The 16,133-nt window shown below is 36.9% G+C and overlaps 1 long non-coding RNA gene across 1 annotated transcript in view; it reads left to right on the top strand.

Annotated features, from left to right (window-relative positions):
• The window catches only part of LOC112607792, a 127,147-nt gene extending 115,907 nt beyond the window's left edge, over window positions 1–11,240 (top strand). Inside the window, exons 5-9 of the long non-coding RNA XR_003115906.1 lie at window positions 2,641–2,716; window positions 4,321–4,453; window positions 9,307–9,432; window positions 10,896–11,106; window positions 11,200–11,240. This is a non-coding gene — a long non-coding RNA (uncharacterized LOC112607792). The remainder of the gene's footprint in view (window positions 1–2,640; window positions 2,717–4,320; window positions 4,454–9,306; window positions 9,433–10,895; window positions 11,107–11,199) is intronic.
• Window positions 11,241–16,133: the final 4,893 nt, after the last annotated feature.

Below are 16,133 nucleotides of genomic sequence, written 5' to 3'. Positions count from 1 at the left end.
CTGTGTCTGTCTTTTTTTCCAGGAATTTGGCCTTAAATGAGATCATTCAAAAGTATTACCCAAATAGTGATTTATCAGGCTTCTATTGTAGGGTACCTTTAGTGGATTTCAACTGGTATGGTCCCTTTGAAGGGAGCTGGTGCAAGATTTTCCATGCCTAATCATACTCATTTTCCCTTCCACTCCCAATGACCTCCTATCTTTCCTTCTATTTGGTCTGATAAACACCAACAGTAGGATCCTTTCTGCAGCTTCCATCCTAACTTGTATTCTAGTCTTGACACTGCAACAAACTCACTGTTAACTAGAAGTCAGTTGACTTCCCTGAATGTTAGATTCTTCAGCTATAAATAAGCAATTGTGTGAGGTGATGGTTAAGGTGATTTACTAATTTTACAATTCTATTATTTTATGACTAGACCCTAGTTATGATAGCTTGAAGTAGATACTTAATCCACTATTACTCTCTTCTAAGATATAGTTACTAGTTGATCATATTTTTCCTTAAAGGCTGAACTGAATTCTCTGATATCAGGCAACTAAACATCTCATATTTGTCAGTATGAACATCCACTGGGTGCCTGTTATTTAACCAGGTAGACTTCTTAGCTGTGATTGAAAATCTAGGTATCTCTTCTGGTACTATCACTTGGATGAGTAAAGTTTGAAAACCATTAACTTGACAATTCTAATAGGACTGTGGATTTAACATAGATTCCCAGAAGTCTTGGAATACAACAGCGTACACAGATGAAGATACACTGCTTTTTGGTATTTTCTTCTTGCAAGTGGTACAAATATCTGTATGTCATAGCATCATCACTATGGATCTCATCTTTTAATGAGAGCTTAGTATATGCTACACACTGTCACTAAACATGTAGGATCTTGTTTAGTTTTCTCAAAATGTTGTAGTTACTATGATTATTTTTTGTGTCTTGAAATCATCCTGTATAAGTGCATAAACCATATATCTAGAGTTTATAGAAGAATTAAAATTCAAAAACCCTATACACCTCTCTCATTTTAAAAAAATACAATTTTACCTGTCTTTAGATGCCCTGTATTCCCTCTCCAATCTCTTCCCCCTCCTACTCTTGAAAGTGATCACTATCCAAATTTTGTGCCAAACATTAACTTGTTTTCTTTAGCTTTGCCATCTATGTATATATCCCTAGATAATACATGGCTTAGTTATACTTGTTTTTAAATTTGATGTAAATGCAATTCTATAGTATGAATTTTCTAAGATTTGATTAATTTATTAACATTTTATTTTGAGATTCATCAATATTGATGCGTGTAGCTATAGTTTATTCATTGCTATTGCTGAATAATATTCCATTAGATGACTTTGCTACAATTTATTCTACCATTGTTGGATATTTGGGTTGTTCCCATTTTATTTATTTATTTTTTTGCTGTTATGAACAATGTGGCCTTGAACATTCTTGTACATACCTGACATATATATGTATGTATCTATCTGTCTGTTTGACTTTCTGCCTTAAGATGCACTAGAAAACTGAGACCCAGAGTCACCAAGCAACTTGTTTAATGTCGGAGTGAGTTGGTGGTGAAGCCAAAGTCTGAATTCAGCAGTCTGTTACCATAGTTTTCATCCTTAACCACAATACTGTATGAATCCTTATTTTAAAAAGGAAGGTCTGGACAATTTAAAATAACTTCCTAAAGAGCAGGGATTCAACAAAGCTCAGTCTGACTAATGCCTTCCATTTTAAAAAAATCACCCAAAGCACATATTATGATTCTATTTGTGAAGTATTAGCTAATTACAAGAGAATGAATTCATACTTGGCACTATTATCTCTTTCTTACAAGTGATCAGATGTCAAAATGTGAAAACTATAAATTTCACATTATCTATATATATTTGATGTAACATTTTTCCTTTAGGAATATGAGTAGAAATAGAAAGACAGGTTTTTACAATGAAATACATTTTTTTTCTCTCTCTCTTTAGCCTACCAAATCTCTTTCACAATACCTAACACTTATAAATGCATTTAATTTCAGTGCCAATTAAAAAAATTCAAAAGTAGATAACAAGATAAGTGAGACAAGCTCCCAGTAAATGTTTATGATGTGACACTGACAAATTATGGGCTGCTATAATCAAGATAGCATTAAAAAGTTAAAAGTGTTTATATGAACAAACCATTTTGGAAGGAGTGTTTGGTGTGGCAGTGAGCAAAAACAACCCAGTAACTATGGCAGTTAGTGTTAAAGCTCTGATTTTGACATGAAAGGAATAAAAATGGAAGTCCGGCTGAATCACAAGTGTCCTGGAGAAACTTGGATGAGTTTCTTGGCTAGAGGTTTTTCCCACCACAGTAAGTATTTTCAAAGGAAAACAAAGTAAAATTTTTCTGTTGTATGAGTCATATCTCTGTTGATTGTAAGTGGCTGAAACTCATCTTGAACTACTAAGGTAAGAGAAGAAACATACTGGTTAATGGAATTCCAGAAAGGACTGAACAATCAAACCATTTTGAAGGACAAGCATAGAGCTGGACTCTAGAACAACCAAAACAAGGGGTTCAACCACTGTGAGGGATCAATGTCCAACTCTTGCTCCGGCTTTTCTCCCTGGCTTGACTTTCTTCTCTTTCACTGTAGATTGGCTTCTCACACATGGCAGGAAACATTGCTGCTAGCACTTCCCGAGTTCTACATCCTACAACATCCACCACTGGTGAGAGATTAGCTTATGGTTTTTCTGGTGAAAAGTTAAAAATTACCTAGGGAAAGTCTGATTGTCTCAGATTGGAGATATTGCCCATCTCTGGACCAATATACTATTATGTGTGGCTGATGGGACTATATAAAAACATGGATATTTTCTTGGAATCACTTGGCTTGACTGTGAGAAAAGCATTCTCAAAACAAAGGGAGTGCAATTTATAGAAGGTAGTAGAATAGACAGATAAAACAGTAATTCTGGCCGGGCGCGGTGGCTCAAGCCTGTAATCCCAGCACTTTGGGAGGCCGAGATGGGCGGATCACAAGGTCAGGAGATCGAGACCATCCTGGCTAACACGGTGAAACCCCGTCTCTACTAAAAAATACAAAAAACAAAAAACAAAAACTAGCCGGGCGAGGTGGCGGGCGCCTGTAGTCCCAGCTACTCGGGAGGCTGAGGCAGGAGAAAGGTGTGAACCCGGGAGGCAGAGCTTGCAGTGAGCTGAGATCTGGCCACTGCACTCCAGCCTGGGCGAGAGAGCGAGACTCTGTCTCAAAACAAACAAACAAACAAACAAACAAAAACAGTAATTCTTCACTATATAGCTCAAATAAGCCCCATGACATTTTTAGTACATTATAGAGTTCTAAAGTGTTTCCAAACTATTATAGCAAAAATTAATCTTATAATATTTTCTTCTTGAACTATGTATAATTTACCTGAAATATTTTCCAAAAAGTAATCAATGTGAAAAAATGAGAGCCTTGTCTTCTTAAAAAAATGAGTGAAAGTCCACAGGTTCAGAACAAAAGAAAATGAGGTAAGACCTAATTCTAGACAAAGTCACATCAGCAAAACTAGAAGGTTGGTACTGTGCTTCAGTTTACTGCTTGCTGTTTGGGTAAGAGGAGGGATGATGTGATAAAAATAGTGACGAAGTGAGAAAACTGATGTATTAGTTTTCTATTGCATTATAACAAGTCACCACAAACTTAAGAGGCTTAAAATCACGCCCATTTATTATCTTGCAATTCCTGTGGGTCAGACATCTAGGCACTGTGTGGCTTGGCTGGGCTCTCTGCTTAGAATCTCACAAGTCAAAATCAAAGTATCAATGGAAGCTGCAGTTCTCCCAAGCTGGAGCTTGTGTCCGTTTTAAACTCTCAGGCTGCTGGCATAATTTATTTCCTTACCAAGCCTTCCATATAATCCTCTCCATCTTCAGGCCAGCAATGGCCTATCAAATCCTTCTCATTCTTTGAAAATCTCTGACTTCCCTTTCAGTCACAGCTCTGTAACTTCTTTTCTCTTCTGCCACCAGCAGAAGAGGTTTTTAAGAGTTTATGGGATCAGATTACATCCCTCTGGATAATCTTTTACTTAAAGGTTAACTATGCTATATAACATAGTCGATCACAGGACTCAATGATGTCTCATCACATTCGCACACTGCAGAGACTAGGGTATAAAATCTTGGGGGTCATTCCTAGAAATTCTGCCTGCTACAGCCTGGTTTCTTGGTTGGACTCTAGCATATATTTGCTAACTCTCCTAAGCCTCAGTTTCATTATTCGCAAAAGTGAGTTTTAATGCTCTTTGCCCTGCTTGCCTCACAGGATCTTAACGTAGATGTAAGATCAAATGTAATAGCATGTCAAACAATGTGTAACTCAGTTATACAAACATTACTGTATCTCATTGGGGATACAAAGCTCTACACACTTGAAGATGGTGAAGGAATATAAAAATGTAAGTTACTGCTTTTATAATAAATGTGTTCCTATTGGCTGAAAATTTCAATATCTGATACAAATAGTCAACTTTCTATTTTACTTTTTCTAATTATGCAAGACCTTGTAATCGCAAATGTAAAAATTGCAAGCCACATGCCACTAGGGCCAAATAAAAATTTATAGAATTCTCTTAAAAGGACTCTATATATAGAGTCCAAATAAAAATACATTGAGTCATTTTAAAAGGATCCAACCACATATATCAGCTAACTCTACATGTTACCAAAAACAATGGAACCTTTTCAGATTCTCTAATTGGCCTTTGGAACTTGTGTAGCATCAAGTATGCAAATGAACAACTTCAGACCTTGATTACTCCAACCTCCTCTCCCACTGTCACAACCACTTCTGTCATGACCTAGTTATTCTCAGAAAGTTCCCTCTTATACCTGGTCAAACTTCTCTTACAATCACCTGTGACTCTCCCTCTTGGTCTTGGATCAAATAATCCTAAATACATTAAAAGTCCTGATTCCTCCTGCCCCTTATATTTATCTCTACTTGAATCACTATGTTAGTTCAGGTCCTCTGAGAGAAAGATGCTAAGATGAAATTAGATGTGCAAGAGATTCGTTGAGGAAAACCTTGTGGGAGAAAATGGAGAGGTACCTAGAGGAGCCTGGGCAGACTGTCTGGCTGCTATGTAAGACTCATCCCCATGAAGGAGAAAGGACAGGAAGGCAAAGAAGAAAACCCTTAAGATTTCAATTTTAAGAAAGTTTTGACAAAGTTGATTGGGAGTATTTAAGGCAAAGCTGCCCGCCAGAAGAGTACTGCATCTTTCAGGAACGAACTTGCTTTAGTACATCTGCTGTGCTTAGTAACTGGCTGGGAGCAGCCACAGAAAGCATGGACTCAGAAAAAACTTGGTGATGAATTTCAGAGGCAGTGGCTAAGACCATCAGTCTATTATTATTCTTGCAATAGTTGTCATAATTACTATCAAACAATTTTTTGTGTGTGAATTCATGAGATAATGGTCTTTTCTTTCCTGCTTTCAAGAGCCATGTCATTGAAAGAGCTAATCAATTAAATTTATGCTGCATTACTGACTAAATACTTCCATTTATCATACTTTATTTTAAAATACTTTAACTCATAGCCCAATGGTTTTCAGTTAACCAAATTCTCGCTTACCATCCTGGTTGCTCCTTCTGTCTTTTCCTTAGAAACGTTATTATAATATTTGCAAGATGTCCTGAATCCTGAACCCCCAATCTTCAATGAGCACCAAATGGTGATTATAGATGCCCAACTGTAGAGATATATCAGACAAAGGAAACTTCATTAGTATGTACCAATGTTTGGATTCCAAATGCTTTTGTGTCTGAGTCAAAAGGACTCCTCTTCCTTGGTGGCTTAAAGTTAGGCTGAAGAAGATTTACATCATGTTGTGCATGACCTCTTTAGTTTGGTTCTACTTATTCTTTCAAGATGGCAAGAGTGGGGAAGGTGTCCCTTAGTGAGCATATTTTGTACAAATGAAAACAGGGTACTAACACTTATGCCAGGATGCATGCATAAACTAGAGTGGTTCTGAGAAAACTGGGATATATGATCACTCTAGGGTCTCCCCTCTCAGGGGTAAGGGAGACTTAAACCTTTTACATCACCAAGTAAATGGAAAGAAAGACAGCAGGGAAGTGATTCCAAAGAGAAACCTGAAAAAAGCAATGCAGAAAGAGAAACACTTTAGCCTTTTCTTTCTTCTCAAAACTTCACATTCCTTTTCACTCTGCTTCACTTATGCTGCCCTAGTTCCAGAGTGTTTCCTCTCTTGGGTGAAGATGGGAACAAGTACATGGGCCAGCAAGGCATGGGTGGGACCTGTGCTCCCATTAAGGTTCTTCCAGAATCATTTCTACATGATTATCAGCTTGGATCACATGGACTTGGGGATTATTGGTAGTTTTCTGGGGGTAAACAGGGCATATTGTGTCAGAGGACTTATTTTATCTGTAATAATTTGGGGAAATTTTATTTTCTATTAAGTAAAACCAAGATATGTAATGAATTAGGATGAAAAATTCATCTGAATTTTATAAGTGAATCATGAGAACTCAAAGATACTTAGCCCTTGGGACCACTTTATGCTCCTGTTCAAATCCCTTCGGCTAAGCATTATTTACTATTTTCAGCTATTAGTTATGTCTTGGAAAAGTTTGAAAAGAACTGCCCAATAAATTAGAGTGTGTGCTCAACATTCTCTTAACTTCTTTGTCTCTTTCCAAAATTGGATCAAACAATATTGGACATGATCAGCTTCCTACTGTTTTGACAACCATCTGAGGATACTTTTATAATTGATAATTTGGACTAGATTACCCAATGTGTGATGAGACACAAGGCAGTCTGGACTCCCCATGATATGGGGGGGTATATCAAATGGATATACATTTGAGTAGGTAGAGAGATGAGCCAGGGTTTATTTCTTCAACTAGTATTTACTGAATGGTCCTATGTGCCACAGCTGTTCTGGAAACTGTGATACATTAATTAACAGATAAAGCCTTTCCCTCACAACGCATAACAGACCTGACAGAGAATAATGTACATACAAACTAGTAAATGAGAAAACAAATAAAAGTATTCAGATAGTGCTATAACTAGTGGGATGTAAATCGAGCAGGAAGGAAGATACAGCCTGCTTGAAGTGGGAGTCAGGGATAGCCTCTCTGAGGAGGTGACATTTGACCCGAGACCTAAATGAGAAGGAGATAGTCAGATGAAAATGAGGGAAGTAGTAATGGCAAGTACAGAGAACTTGAGACAACTTGGCCCATTGGAGGGACAGAGACAAAGCCAATGTGGGACTACAGTGGATGAAAGGGAGACTGATTGGAGAAATAGGCAGTGCTGAGGCCATAAAAGGTCCTGTAGGTCATGGAAGGACATTTGGTTACTATTCTAATGACAGTGAGATGTTACTGGGGAGTTTTAAACTGGGGAATGTCATAACTGTCCAGATGTAACCAAACAGTAAAACCATTCTTCCTGAATAACTTGGCTAAAAAGAATATTATGACTACAGATGTACATGAAGATTAAGCAGAACATGGAAGAAAGGCCTCAACTAAACTTGACCTCACATAAATATGGGAGGAAGATCAAATGGAAGCTGGGAGTGTTAAAAGAATGTAAGGGGAATGACTTCTAATAATGAACAAAAGGCTATATTTTATTATGAAGAAAAATATTATGCATCTTATATATGCAGAAGAAATTCCCATTCAAAAGACTTGGAAAAGTCTTGAGTGTTTAATAAACCTTTTAAGATATAGAAAATTCACATATTTAGAGCTTAATTTCTAAAGAGCTCAGACTTCTCAGTGTATTATATACTATGAAATTTTGTTTATTTGAAATTTTGTTTATTTTTAATTTAACCTACTTGAGTGCAAAATCAATAAGGAAGCTTAAGGAATATAAACAACTATTTAACACGGCCATTTAAATATATTCAAAGTTAAGAATATCAGCACAGTGTTTCTTTGATATGACAACCCCTCCTCCCAGGGCACTTAAATGAAGGGTGGGTGGGGGGAATCTTAACGTGAAATTGAAAACCCTGAAATCATGTTTCCAAGGAAAGAGAAGGAAAATAGGAAAAACAAAAACAAACAGCAGCAACTCATTTGGAAGCTCATGGGAGAGGCAGAGGAGGGTTCATGCATCTCAGACTGGTTTGCCTTAGCAAGTGAATTATTTAAATAGGAAAAAAAACAGGGGGCTGACTCAGCTTCAGCAAACTCTTGCTATCCCCTGCTGAGGTCTTCGCTTGGTGTGGCCCCTGCCACTCTCCTGGGACCTTGCTGCCCTCCTCCTTTGTCACTGTGGAGAAACAGGAAGGAATGTTTATTAGCCAGACTGACTGGGGTCACACCCAAGGCAATATCAGGTTTTTACCTCTCATGGGCCTGGGAAGAGGTTCAAGGATCAAGGACAAGGTCCCGGTTAGAGTGAGAGGCAAGTTCAAACCTTTGAAAAATAAACTCACAGCCAGCATTTGGCACAGGCCTCTGGAGTTTACAGAATGTATCTGCCTGTGTATGATTTCATTAGCTCCTCCTGCCAATCTAATGAGATTTTATGTCTTGTAACAGGAGGCAATTGGAGTCTCAACAGGGGAAGGAGCTTGCCTAAAACTGCAGGATGGGTAGCACTTGGATCCTGACTTTCTGACTCCTAGGATTGTGCTCTCTTCAGATGATCACATGCCTTCTTGGCAGATGTTTCTAACAAACGAGAGAATTGCCCAGGATGGGACTCTGCTAGCTCCCTTGTCATGAGCCATTCTCTCCACATTGCCTTTTAGTTGCACCACATAGTCACCTTCAATTAGCTGTGTGAATAGGCTCACTCCTATGTTACATGCACTAAAAGTGAAAATGGGGAGAGGGAGAGAGAGATAGAGATAGAGATAGAGAGAGATAGAGAGAGAGAGGGAAAAAGAGAGAGAGAGAGAGACTCATATTATGGTATGTTCCCTGCCGCACCCCACTTCACTCCCTCTCAACAGGGAGAAAGTACCCAAAGAAAATTATTGCTATGAAGGGCATAGCCAGCTAAATGGGTGTCACTTAGTCTGAAAAATCTCAAAGATGTCAATAAGCCACTCGAGACAACAAGGAACCTGTTTTCCTGTCGTCATTCCTTCTCAGTCCTTGGCTTTGGGAAGGGTAACTTTATGGAAAGAGAAGAACCTCTGTGGAGTTAAAAGCTTTATGAACTTTATTCTCTGCAACAAATCAGTGGAACAGCCTTGTTCCATAGGCTGATGGTTTTCCCTTTCCCTTTCCTTTTTAACAGCTATGTATCTCATGGTCCAGACTTGGAGTACAAGTAATAAGAAGAATAAAACTTAATCCCTTAAATAGATTCACCATAAGCTAGCTCAGGGCAATTCCAATACAAGTATGGTCTGTGATCCAACAGGTGGGTGACTCTGCTGCTGAAATTCACATGCAAAATCACTGTGGCCTTTGCTTTTTAGCATACTCTAATCCTTTTGTCCATTTTCATCACACGAACTTCCGAATATAGGATTATTAAATGGATGGGGAGATATTATGAAAATGATTAAAGAAAAAAGTTCTTATTTAGGGGTGCATACCTGCCTATCTCACCATTGTCCTTAGGCAATCAGGATCTTGCTTTAAGAAAAAGTGGGCACTGGAGTCAGGCTGCTGGAGTATGAATCATTATGCTATCATTTTTCATTTGTCTTTTCTCTGTGACATTAGGAAAGTTACGTAAAATTTTGTGCCTCAGTTTCCTCATTCAATATGGGTATAATAACTGTGCCTGTCTTATAGGATTATTGTGAGACCCAAGTGCAATAATATATAGTACACTGTGCCTGGCATCTAGTAAGCATTCATTAAGATGACATGAAGATAACACAGATATATCTTAACATGTAATTATGATTTTTCTTATTCAAGGCCAGGCGTTCCAACTTAATGGAGTTAGGCAAACACAGTAAATTAATTGCTCTTTCCTTTTTATGCTACTTCCTTTGAAGAGGCAGTCAAGTTCCATTTGACTGATTCGGAACTTCTTAGCAATGTATATTATGCTGACTTCACTCTCACGTGCCCTCGGGGCTATAATTCATCAAGTTAGGCGAGCAAAGAAGTGTGTTGGTGAAAGAGAAATGAGGAAGAACAAGGAAGAAAAAAAAGGGTCATGAGCTTATTCACTGCCAATATTTGTTATATGAAACAATGACCATCCTTCAGAAGTGTTTGTTCTCTACCGTACCGTAGGTATGGAAGAATTATCATTGCTCAATAGCTGTCTCAGTCACTACCTGACAGACTTGGGAGGTCTGGCTATTTCAGGGCGCATTTGACATACGTGACATTTTTGGATTAAAACTTTCATGATGAGTGCCAGTCTGGGTCCGAAATGATTGAAAGCTGTCGCCATCTATAGGCTAGTTGTTTGTAGTAAAATAATTTCCCTTACCGCATTACATTCTTGGTACCATTTATCTAGCAGAGTTCTTCAGTGGGCTTGAGGCTTAGCAGTAAAGTTAAAACAATAACCAACATCCCAAACCCAGTGACTCTCAAATCTCGGTGAGGTGGCATAGAACTTTAGCATGAACTTGGGCTTGGGTTCAGCTAGACTTTCATATAAATCCTATATGAACACATAGTAGCTCATATGTGTGACCTATATGATCACATATAGTAGCTGTGTGATCCTGGGCACTGATATTAAACCTCTATGAGAAAGCTATCTCTGAAATATGGGAAATAAATCTTCCACTTAGGTTGTTGTGAAGATTCAATGAGTTATAAAGATTGTGTATACTATAATGATCTATATTATAGATGTTTCATAAATATGATTGCCTTCATTTTATTCTTTTCTTGTCTCATTCTTCCCAGTATCTTACAGACAGCACGTTGAACATTGTGGGATGCATAAGCTATTGAGGCCTTTGAAGCTTTCTACTACATGAAGGCTAGGGTCAGAGTCAAGATTTATGTTTTGCAGCACACTGGTCAGCTGTTTTTGCAAATCAGGTTAAATGATTTTTACATGAGGCTGAGAGCATGGGAGATACTAATGTGTGTTCCCTAATGAGCTACTGCATAAGTAAGTGCTTTGTAAAATGTCAAGGGCTCTAGGATTATATGGTATTACTGTCACTGTTGTAAGCACTTCTACCTTTTCTTTCTCCTTTTACAGGTTAGAAAATTGAAACACAGAAAGATGAAAAGTGATTTGCCCAAGCCTATAGATAAAAGCAGTGGCAGAAACAGGACTGGAACCTGTATCTCTCTACTAATTTTTTTTATTATAAAAATAATCTTGTTTCAAAATATTAAGAAGTCACAACATATTGGCATATGTCTTTCTGGTATATTTTCCTGTGTTGTCATCATTATCATCTCCATCATCATTATATCCATCATCATCATCATCACCATCATCATCGTCATCATCATTATCATCACCATAGCCAACACATAATGCTTACCTAGTGCCAGATGCTGTCTAGGCATTTTACATATATTACTGGTAACTCATGTAATCCTTATAACAACCTTATAAGGTGGTTGCTATTTTCCCCTTGTTACATATGAAGAGACAGAAGCATAAAGAAGTTGCACAGCTGGTAATTGGCTGGGATTTGAACTTAAGCAGTCTAACCTTAGAGTAACGATTTTAACAACTACACTATATACATACAAATTTACAAAATAAAACTGGGCTGAGACAATAAAAACAGCTCTCTTTTCATGTTATAATACTTTTTCACTTCATAACACATAGTCACTAATGTTTTAAAGATCAAAACAATGCACATAAAATGTATTGGTTTAAAAAAAAAGAGGAAATAGCCACTTACGTCAACCAAACTAACTTGGAGATAGATTGGATTGGTAATGGCAAGGGTGATGGGTAGGTGGGTAGAGGTTGCACAAAAAGAAACACAAGATATATCCTCTTTTAAGGGTTCTGATGCTTTGCTCAAAGTTATTTTTTTTAAATAAAAAATTACTGTACAAAATTCATAGGGTACATATTGGTGCTTTGATATGTATAATGTATAGTGATCAGATCAGGGTAAATAGCATACCCAGTCATCCTATAGTGGTGTGGAACACCAGAACTTATTCTTTCTATCTAGCTATAATTTTGTATCCTTTAACAATTCTCTCCCTATCCCTCCCTTCCCCCTACTTTTCTTAGCTTCTAGTATCCTCTGTTCTACTTTTTACTTCTATGAGATCAACTTTTTTAGCTTCTCTATGTGAGTGAGAACATGCGGAGTTAGTAGGAAATTTCTGTTCCTATCTTATTTCACTTAACACAGTGTCCTCTAAGAGCATCCATCCAGCATTTTATTGGCTTTCATGGCTTAATAGTATTCCATTGTGTATATATACCATATTTTTTTTTTGTCCATTCATTTGTTGTTGGATGCCTGGGTTGATTCAATAACTTGGCTATTGTGAGTAGTACTGCAATAAACATGGTCTGTAGATATCTCTTTGGTACAATGATTTTCTTTCCTTTGAATAAATTGCTAGTAATGGGATTGCTGAATCCATAGTTCTATTTGTAGTTTTTTGAGGAACCTCCATTCTGTCCTCCATAGTGGTTGTACTAGTTTATGTTCCCACCAACAGTGTATAAGAATTCCCTTTTTTCCATATCTCTACCAGCATTTTTTTTTTTTTGGTCTTTTTGACAATAGTCATCCTAACTGAGGTGAGATGATACCTCATTGCGGCTTCAATTCCACATTTTCCTGATGATTAGGGATGTTGAGCATTTTTTCATATATTTATTGGCCATTTGTATGTATTCTTTTGGGAAATGTCTGTTCAGATCATTTTCCTACTCTTTAATTGGATTTTTTTTTTTTTTTTTTTTTACTGTTGAGATGTTTGAGTTCCTTATATATTCTATATATTAATCCCTTGTCAGATGAGTAGTTTGCAAATATTTTCTTCCATTCTGTAGTTTGTATTTTCACTCTGTTGATTACTTCCTTTGCTGTACAAAAGCTTTTTGGATTGATATAATCCCATTTGTGTATTTTTGTTTGTGTTGCCTGTGTTTTTAAGATATTATTCAGAAAATTTTTGCCCAGACCAAGGTCCTGCAGCATTTCTTCTATGTTTTCTTCTAGCAATTCTATTTTTCATGTCTTACTTTTAGGTTTTTGATCCACTTTGCAATGATGTTTATATAGGGTGAGAGATGGGAATATAGTTTCATTCTTCTGCATATAGATATCCAGTTTTTCCCAGCACCATTCATTGAGGAGACTGTCCTTTACCCACTGAGTGTTCTTGATATCTTTGTTAAAAATCAGGTGGTTGTAGATATGTGGATTACTTCTAGTTTCTCTGTTCTGTTCTATTGATCTGTGTGTCTATTTTTATACCAGTACCATGCTATTTTGGCTACTATAGCTTTGTAGTATACTTTGATGTCTGGTAGTGTGATAACTCCAGCTTTGTTCTTTTTGTTCAGGATTGCTTTGGCTGTTCAGGGTCTTTTGTGGTTCCATATAAATTTTAGGATTTTTTTTTCTATTTCTGTGAAGAATGTTATTAGTATTTTGATAGGCATTGCATTGAATCTATAGGTTGCTTTGGGCAGCAGATATCTTTCCATTTGTTTATGTCCTTTTCCATTTGTTTCATCAGTATTTTGTAGTTTTAGTTGTAGAGGTCTTTCACCTCCTTGGTTACATTTATTCCTTGGTATTTTATTGTTTTTGTAGCTATTGTAAATGGGATTGCCTTCTTGATTGCTTTTTCAGCTAGTTCATTGTTCATGTATAGAAATACTACTGATTTTTGTGTACTGATATTGTATTCTGAAACTTTACAGAATTTGTTATCAGCTGAGTTTTTTGGTAGAGTCATTAGATTTTTCTATATATAAAATCGTATCATCTGCAAACAGGGACAATTTGACTTCCTCCTTTCCAATTTGGATGTCCTTTATTTCTTTGTCTTGCCTAATTGCTTGGGCTAGGGCTTCCAATACTGTGTTGAATAAGAATGTTAAGAGTGGGCATCCTTGTCTTGTTTCAGTTCTTAGAGGAAATGCTAGTGTAACTGAGGAGAGAAATGAAAACAGAGTGAAAACTTCAGTAGAAGTTAGGGAGAAATAAGCTTGCACCAAAAGAGGTGAGGGATGGAACTGAGGGCAGTCTCGAGGGGTAAGAGAGGCCAAAGAGCTGGCAGGTGCTGCTATTAGGATGGCCAAGGATCCAGAAGTAATGATGAATGAGAAGATGGATTTAAAAAACCCTGAAGTTGTTTAACTTGAAGAAGAAGACAGTCAGAGAGAAGTGAGGGCTTACTTTTAATGTTTAAAGGCTGTTATGTGGCAAAGGGATTAGATTTATCTGTGTTGTTCTAGAGGACAGAAATAGGTCAAATGTATGCAAATAGAGTGAGGAAGATTTAAAACAAATAGAGAGGACCTTCTAAAATCAACTACAATGACCATAAACAACAACAATGGAAAGGACTATTTTTGCAATTGTGTAGTTCTTGTTCCGTATAGATAGATGTGTAAGCAGAGGCTGAATAACCATTTACTGAAAGTATAAATAGAAACAAAGCAAATTGCAGACAATAAATATTGTATTAGTTCCCATTTTGTAAAACTTATTCAGGTATCATATGCATAGACAAATACACCAAACTGATGGACATTTGCCTTGTATAATCTTTTTTCAGTTTTTTTATGAACATATATTACTCAAACAATTTAGAACAATCAGCAATATATATGTTTTTAAGGTTAGGAAGATTAATTGCATTTTCTGAGGTCACAGCTAAAAGCCAAGATTTTAATCCATTTCTATTTGATGTAAAGTCTGGTCTTTTTTCAGGAAACCATAATCCCACATTTTAAGGGGATTAAGAAAGGAATGGGTAGACAAAATGTGGAGGTAGTAGGTACAGAATACAAAGTTTCAAGAGATTAGAAGCTTCTAAAGTAACAAGCAGCCAATTTGTGGAGTGTCACTGGAAAATGACAAAGAGGACAGTTAAGTTAGTTGGAACTGAATTGAGACCAGACAGAGCTGTGGGACAAGTCAGGGTGTGGTCATTCTGGTAAGCAGCAGATGCAGAATCAAGACAGAGTTGTTTCTCCTTCTCTCTCTCTCTGTTTAATTGTAACGCCTTTTATAACAAACAAATATTGTGCTTATTTCCGTCTTTAAATTTTTTTCAGTAATTTCTCATCACTTAACCTCTATTTTTTAAAAAACCTAACTTTTCTCTTGTTTTTCTAGTTAAGCTATCACTCACATTTATTATGTGGAACTAGAGGTAGTCCTGGCTACTTGGGTACGGAGTGGAGTCTAGCCATGTCATGGCCAGAAGTGGTCTCAGCTAAGTTAGAATGTGATACCATTATTTACACAAGGGTGGCCTGCCTTCAAGATGGGGTGAGGTGTTTTATGACCACAGGCTTTATGAGTTATAGCTATAAAACAATCAATCTTTTAAAGCAAACACACCACAATGTATACATGCAAATGAGAACCGTCCTTCAGGGCTGTGACCTTGGGAAACTTTTCACACATACTAGCATAAAACATATTTAAACTCTTCACTGAAAATATCATTCAGACCTAGTTTCTCTCTCAGTCTCTCTCTCTGTTTCTCTCTCACATGTACATGCATGCACGCACGTGTGTGTGCATGCACGTGTGTGTGCACACACACATGCTCACATCATTTTAAGATACATCTCATTTTTAACCAAAACCGTTTTATCTTGCTTGATAACCAATTTTATTTATTAGATGACTTGGCTGTAAATGCCTTTGGCTCTCAGGAAAATAAAATCTGTCATTAAAAGACACTGTTACCACTGAAGAAGTAAAAAATGAATGGGCTACTGACTCTGAAGATCATACCCAAAGTAGAGCTGCAAAGATATTTGGAATATTGGTAATATTCAATAAAGAATAACGTTCATGCTATTTTGAGGAGATGTTTAAATGTCGAATTATTGAAATATTTATAAAATAAAAATAAACCAACTCTACTTCATATTCCAACTTGTGTATGACACTTCATTTCATTCCAAATTTATGGTCACTACCCTACTGTCATTCCTCACTAACCATGTGA

Source organism: Theropithecus gelada, chromosome 15 (genome assembly GCF_003255815.1).
Source record: "Theropithecus gelada isolate Dixy chromosome 15, Tgel_1.0, whole genome shotgun sequence".
NCBI classification, from domain to species: domain Eukaryota; kingdom Metazoa; phylum Chordata; class Mammalia; order Primates; family Cercopithecidae; genus Theropithecus; species Theropithecus gelada.
The sequence above is the reverse complement of the archived record's forward strand: the minus strand, read 5'-3'. Positions and strand labels throughout refer to the sequence as shown.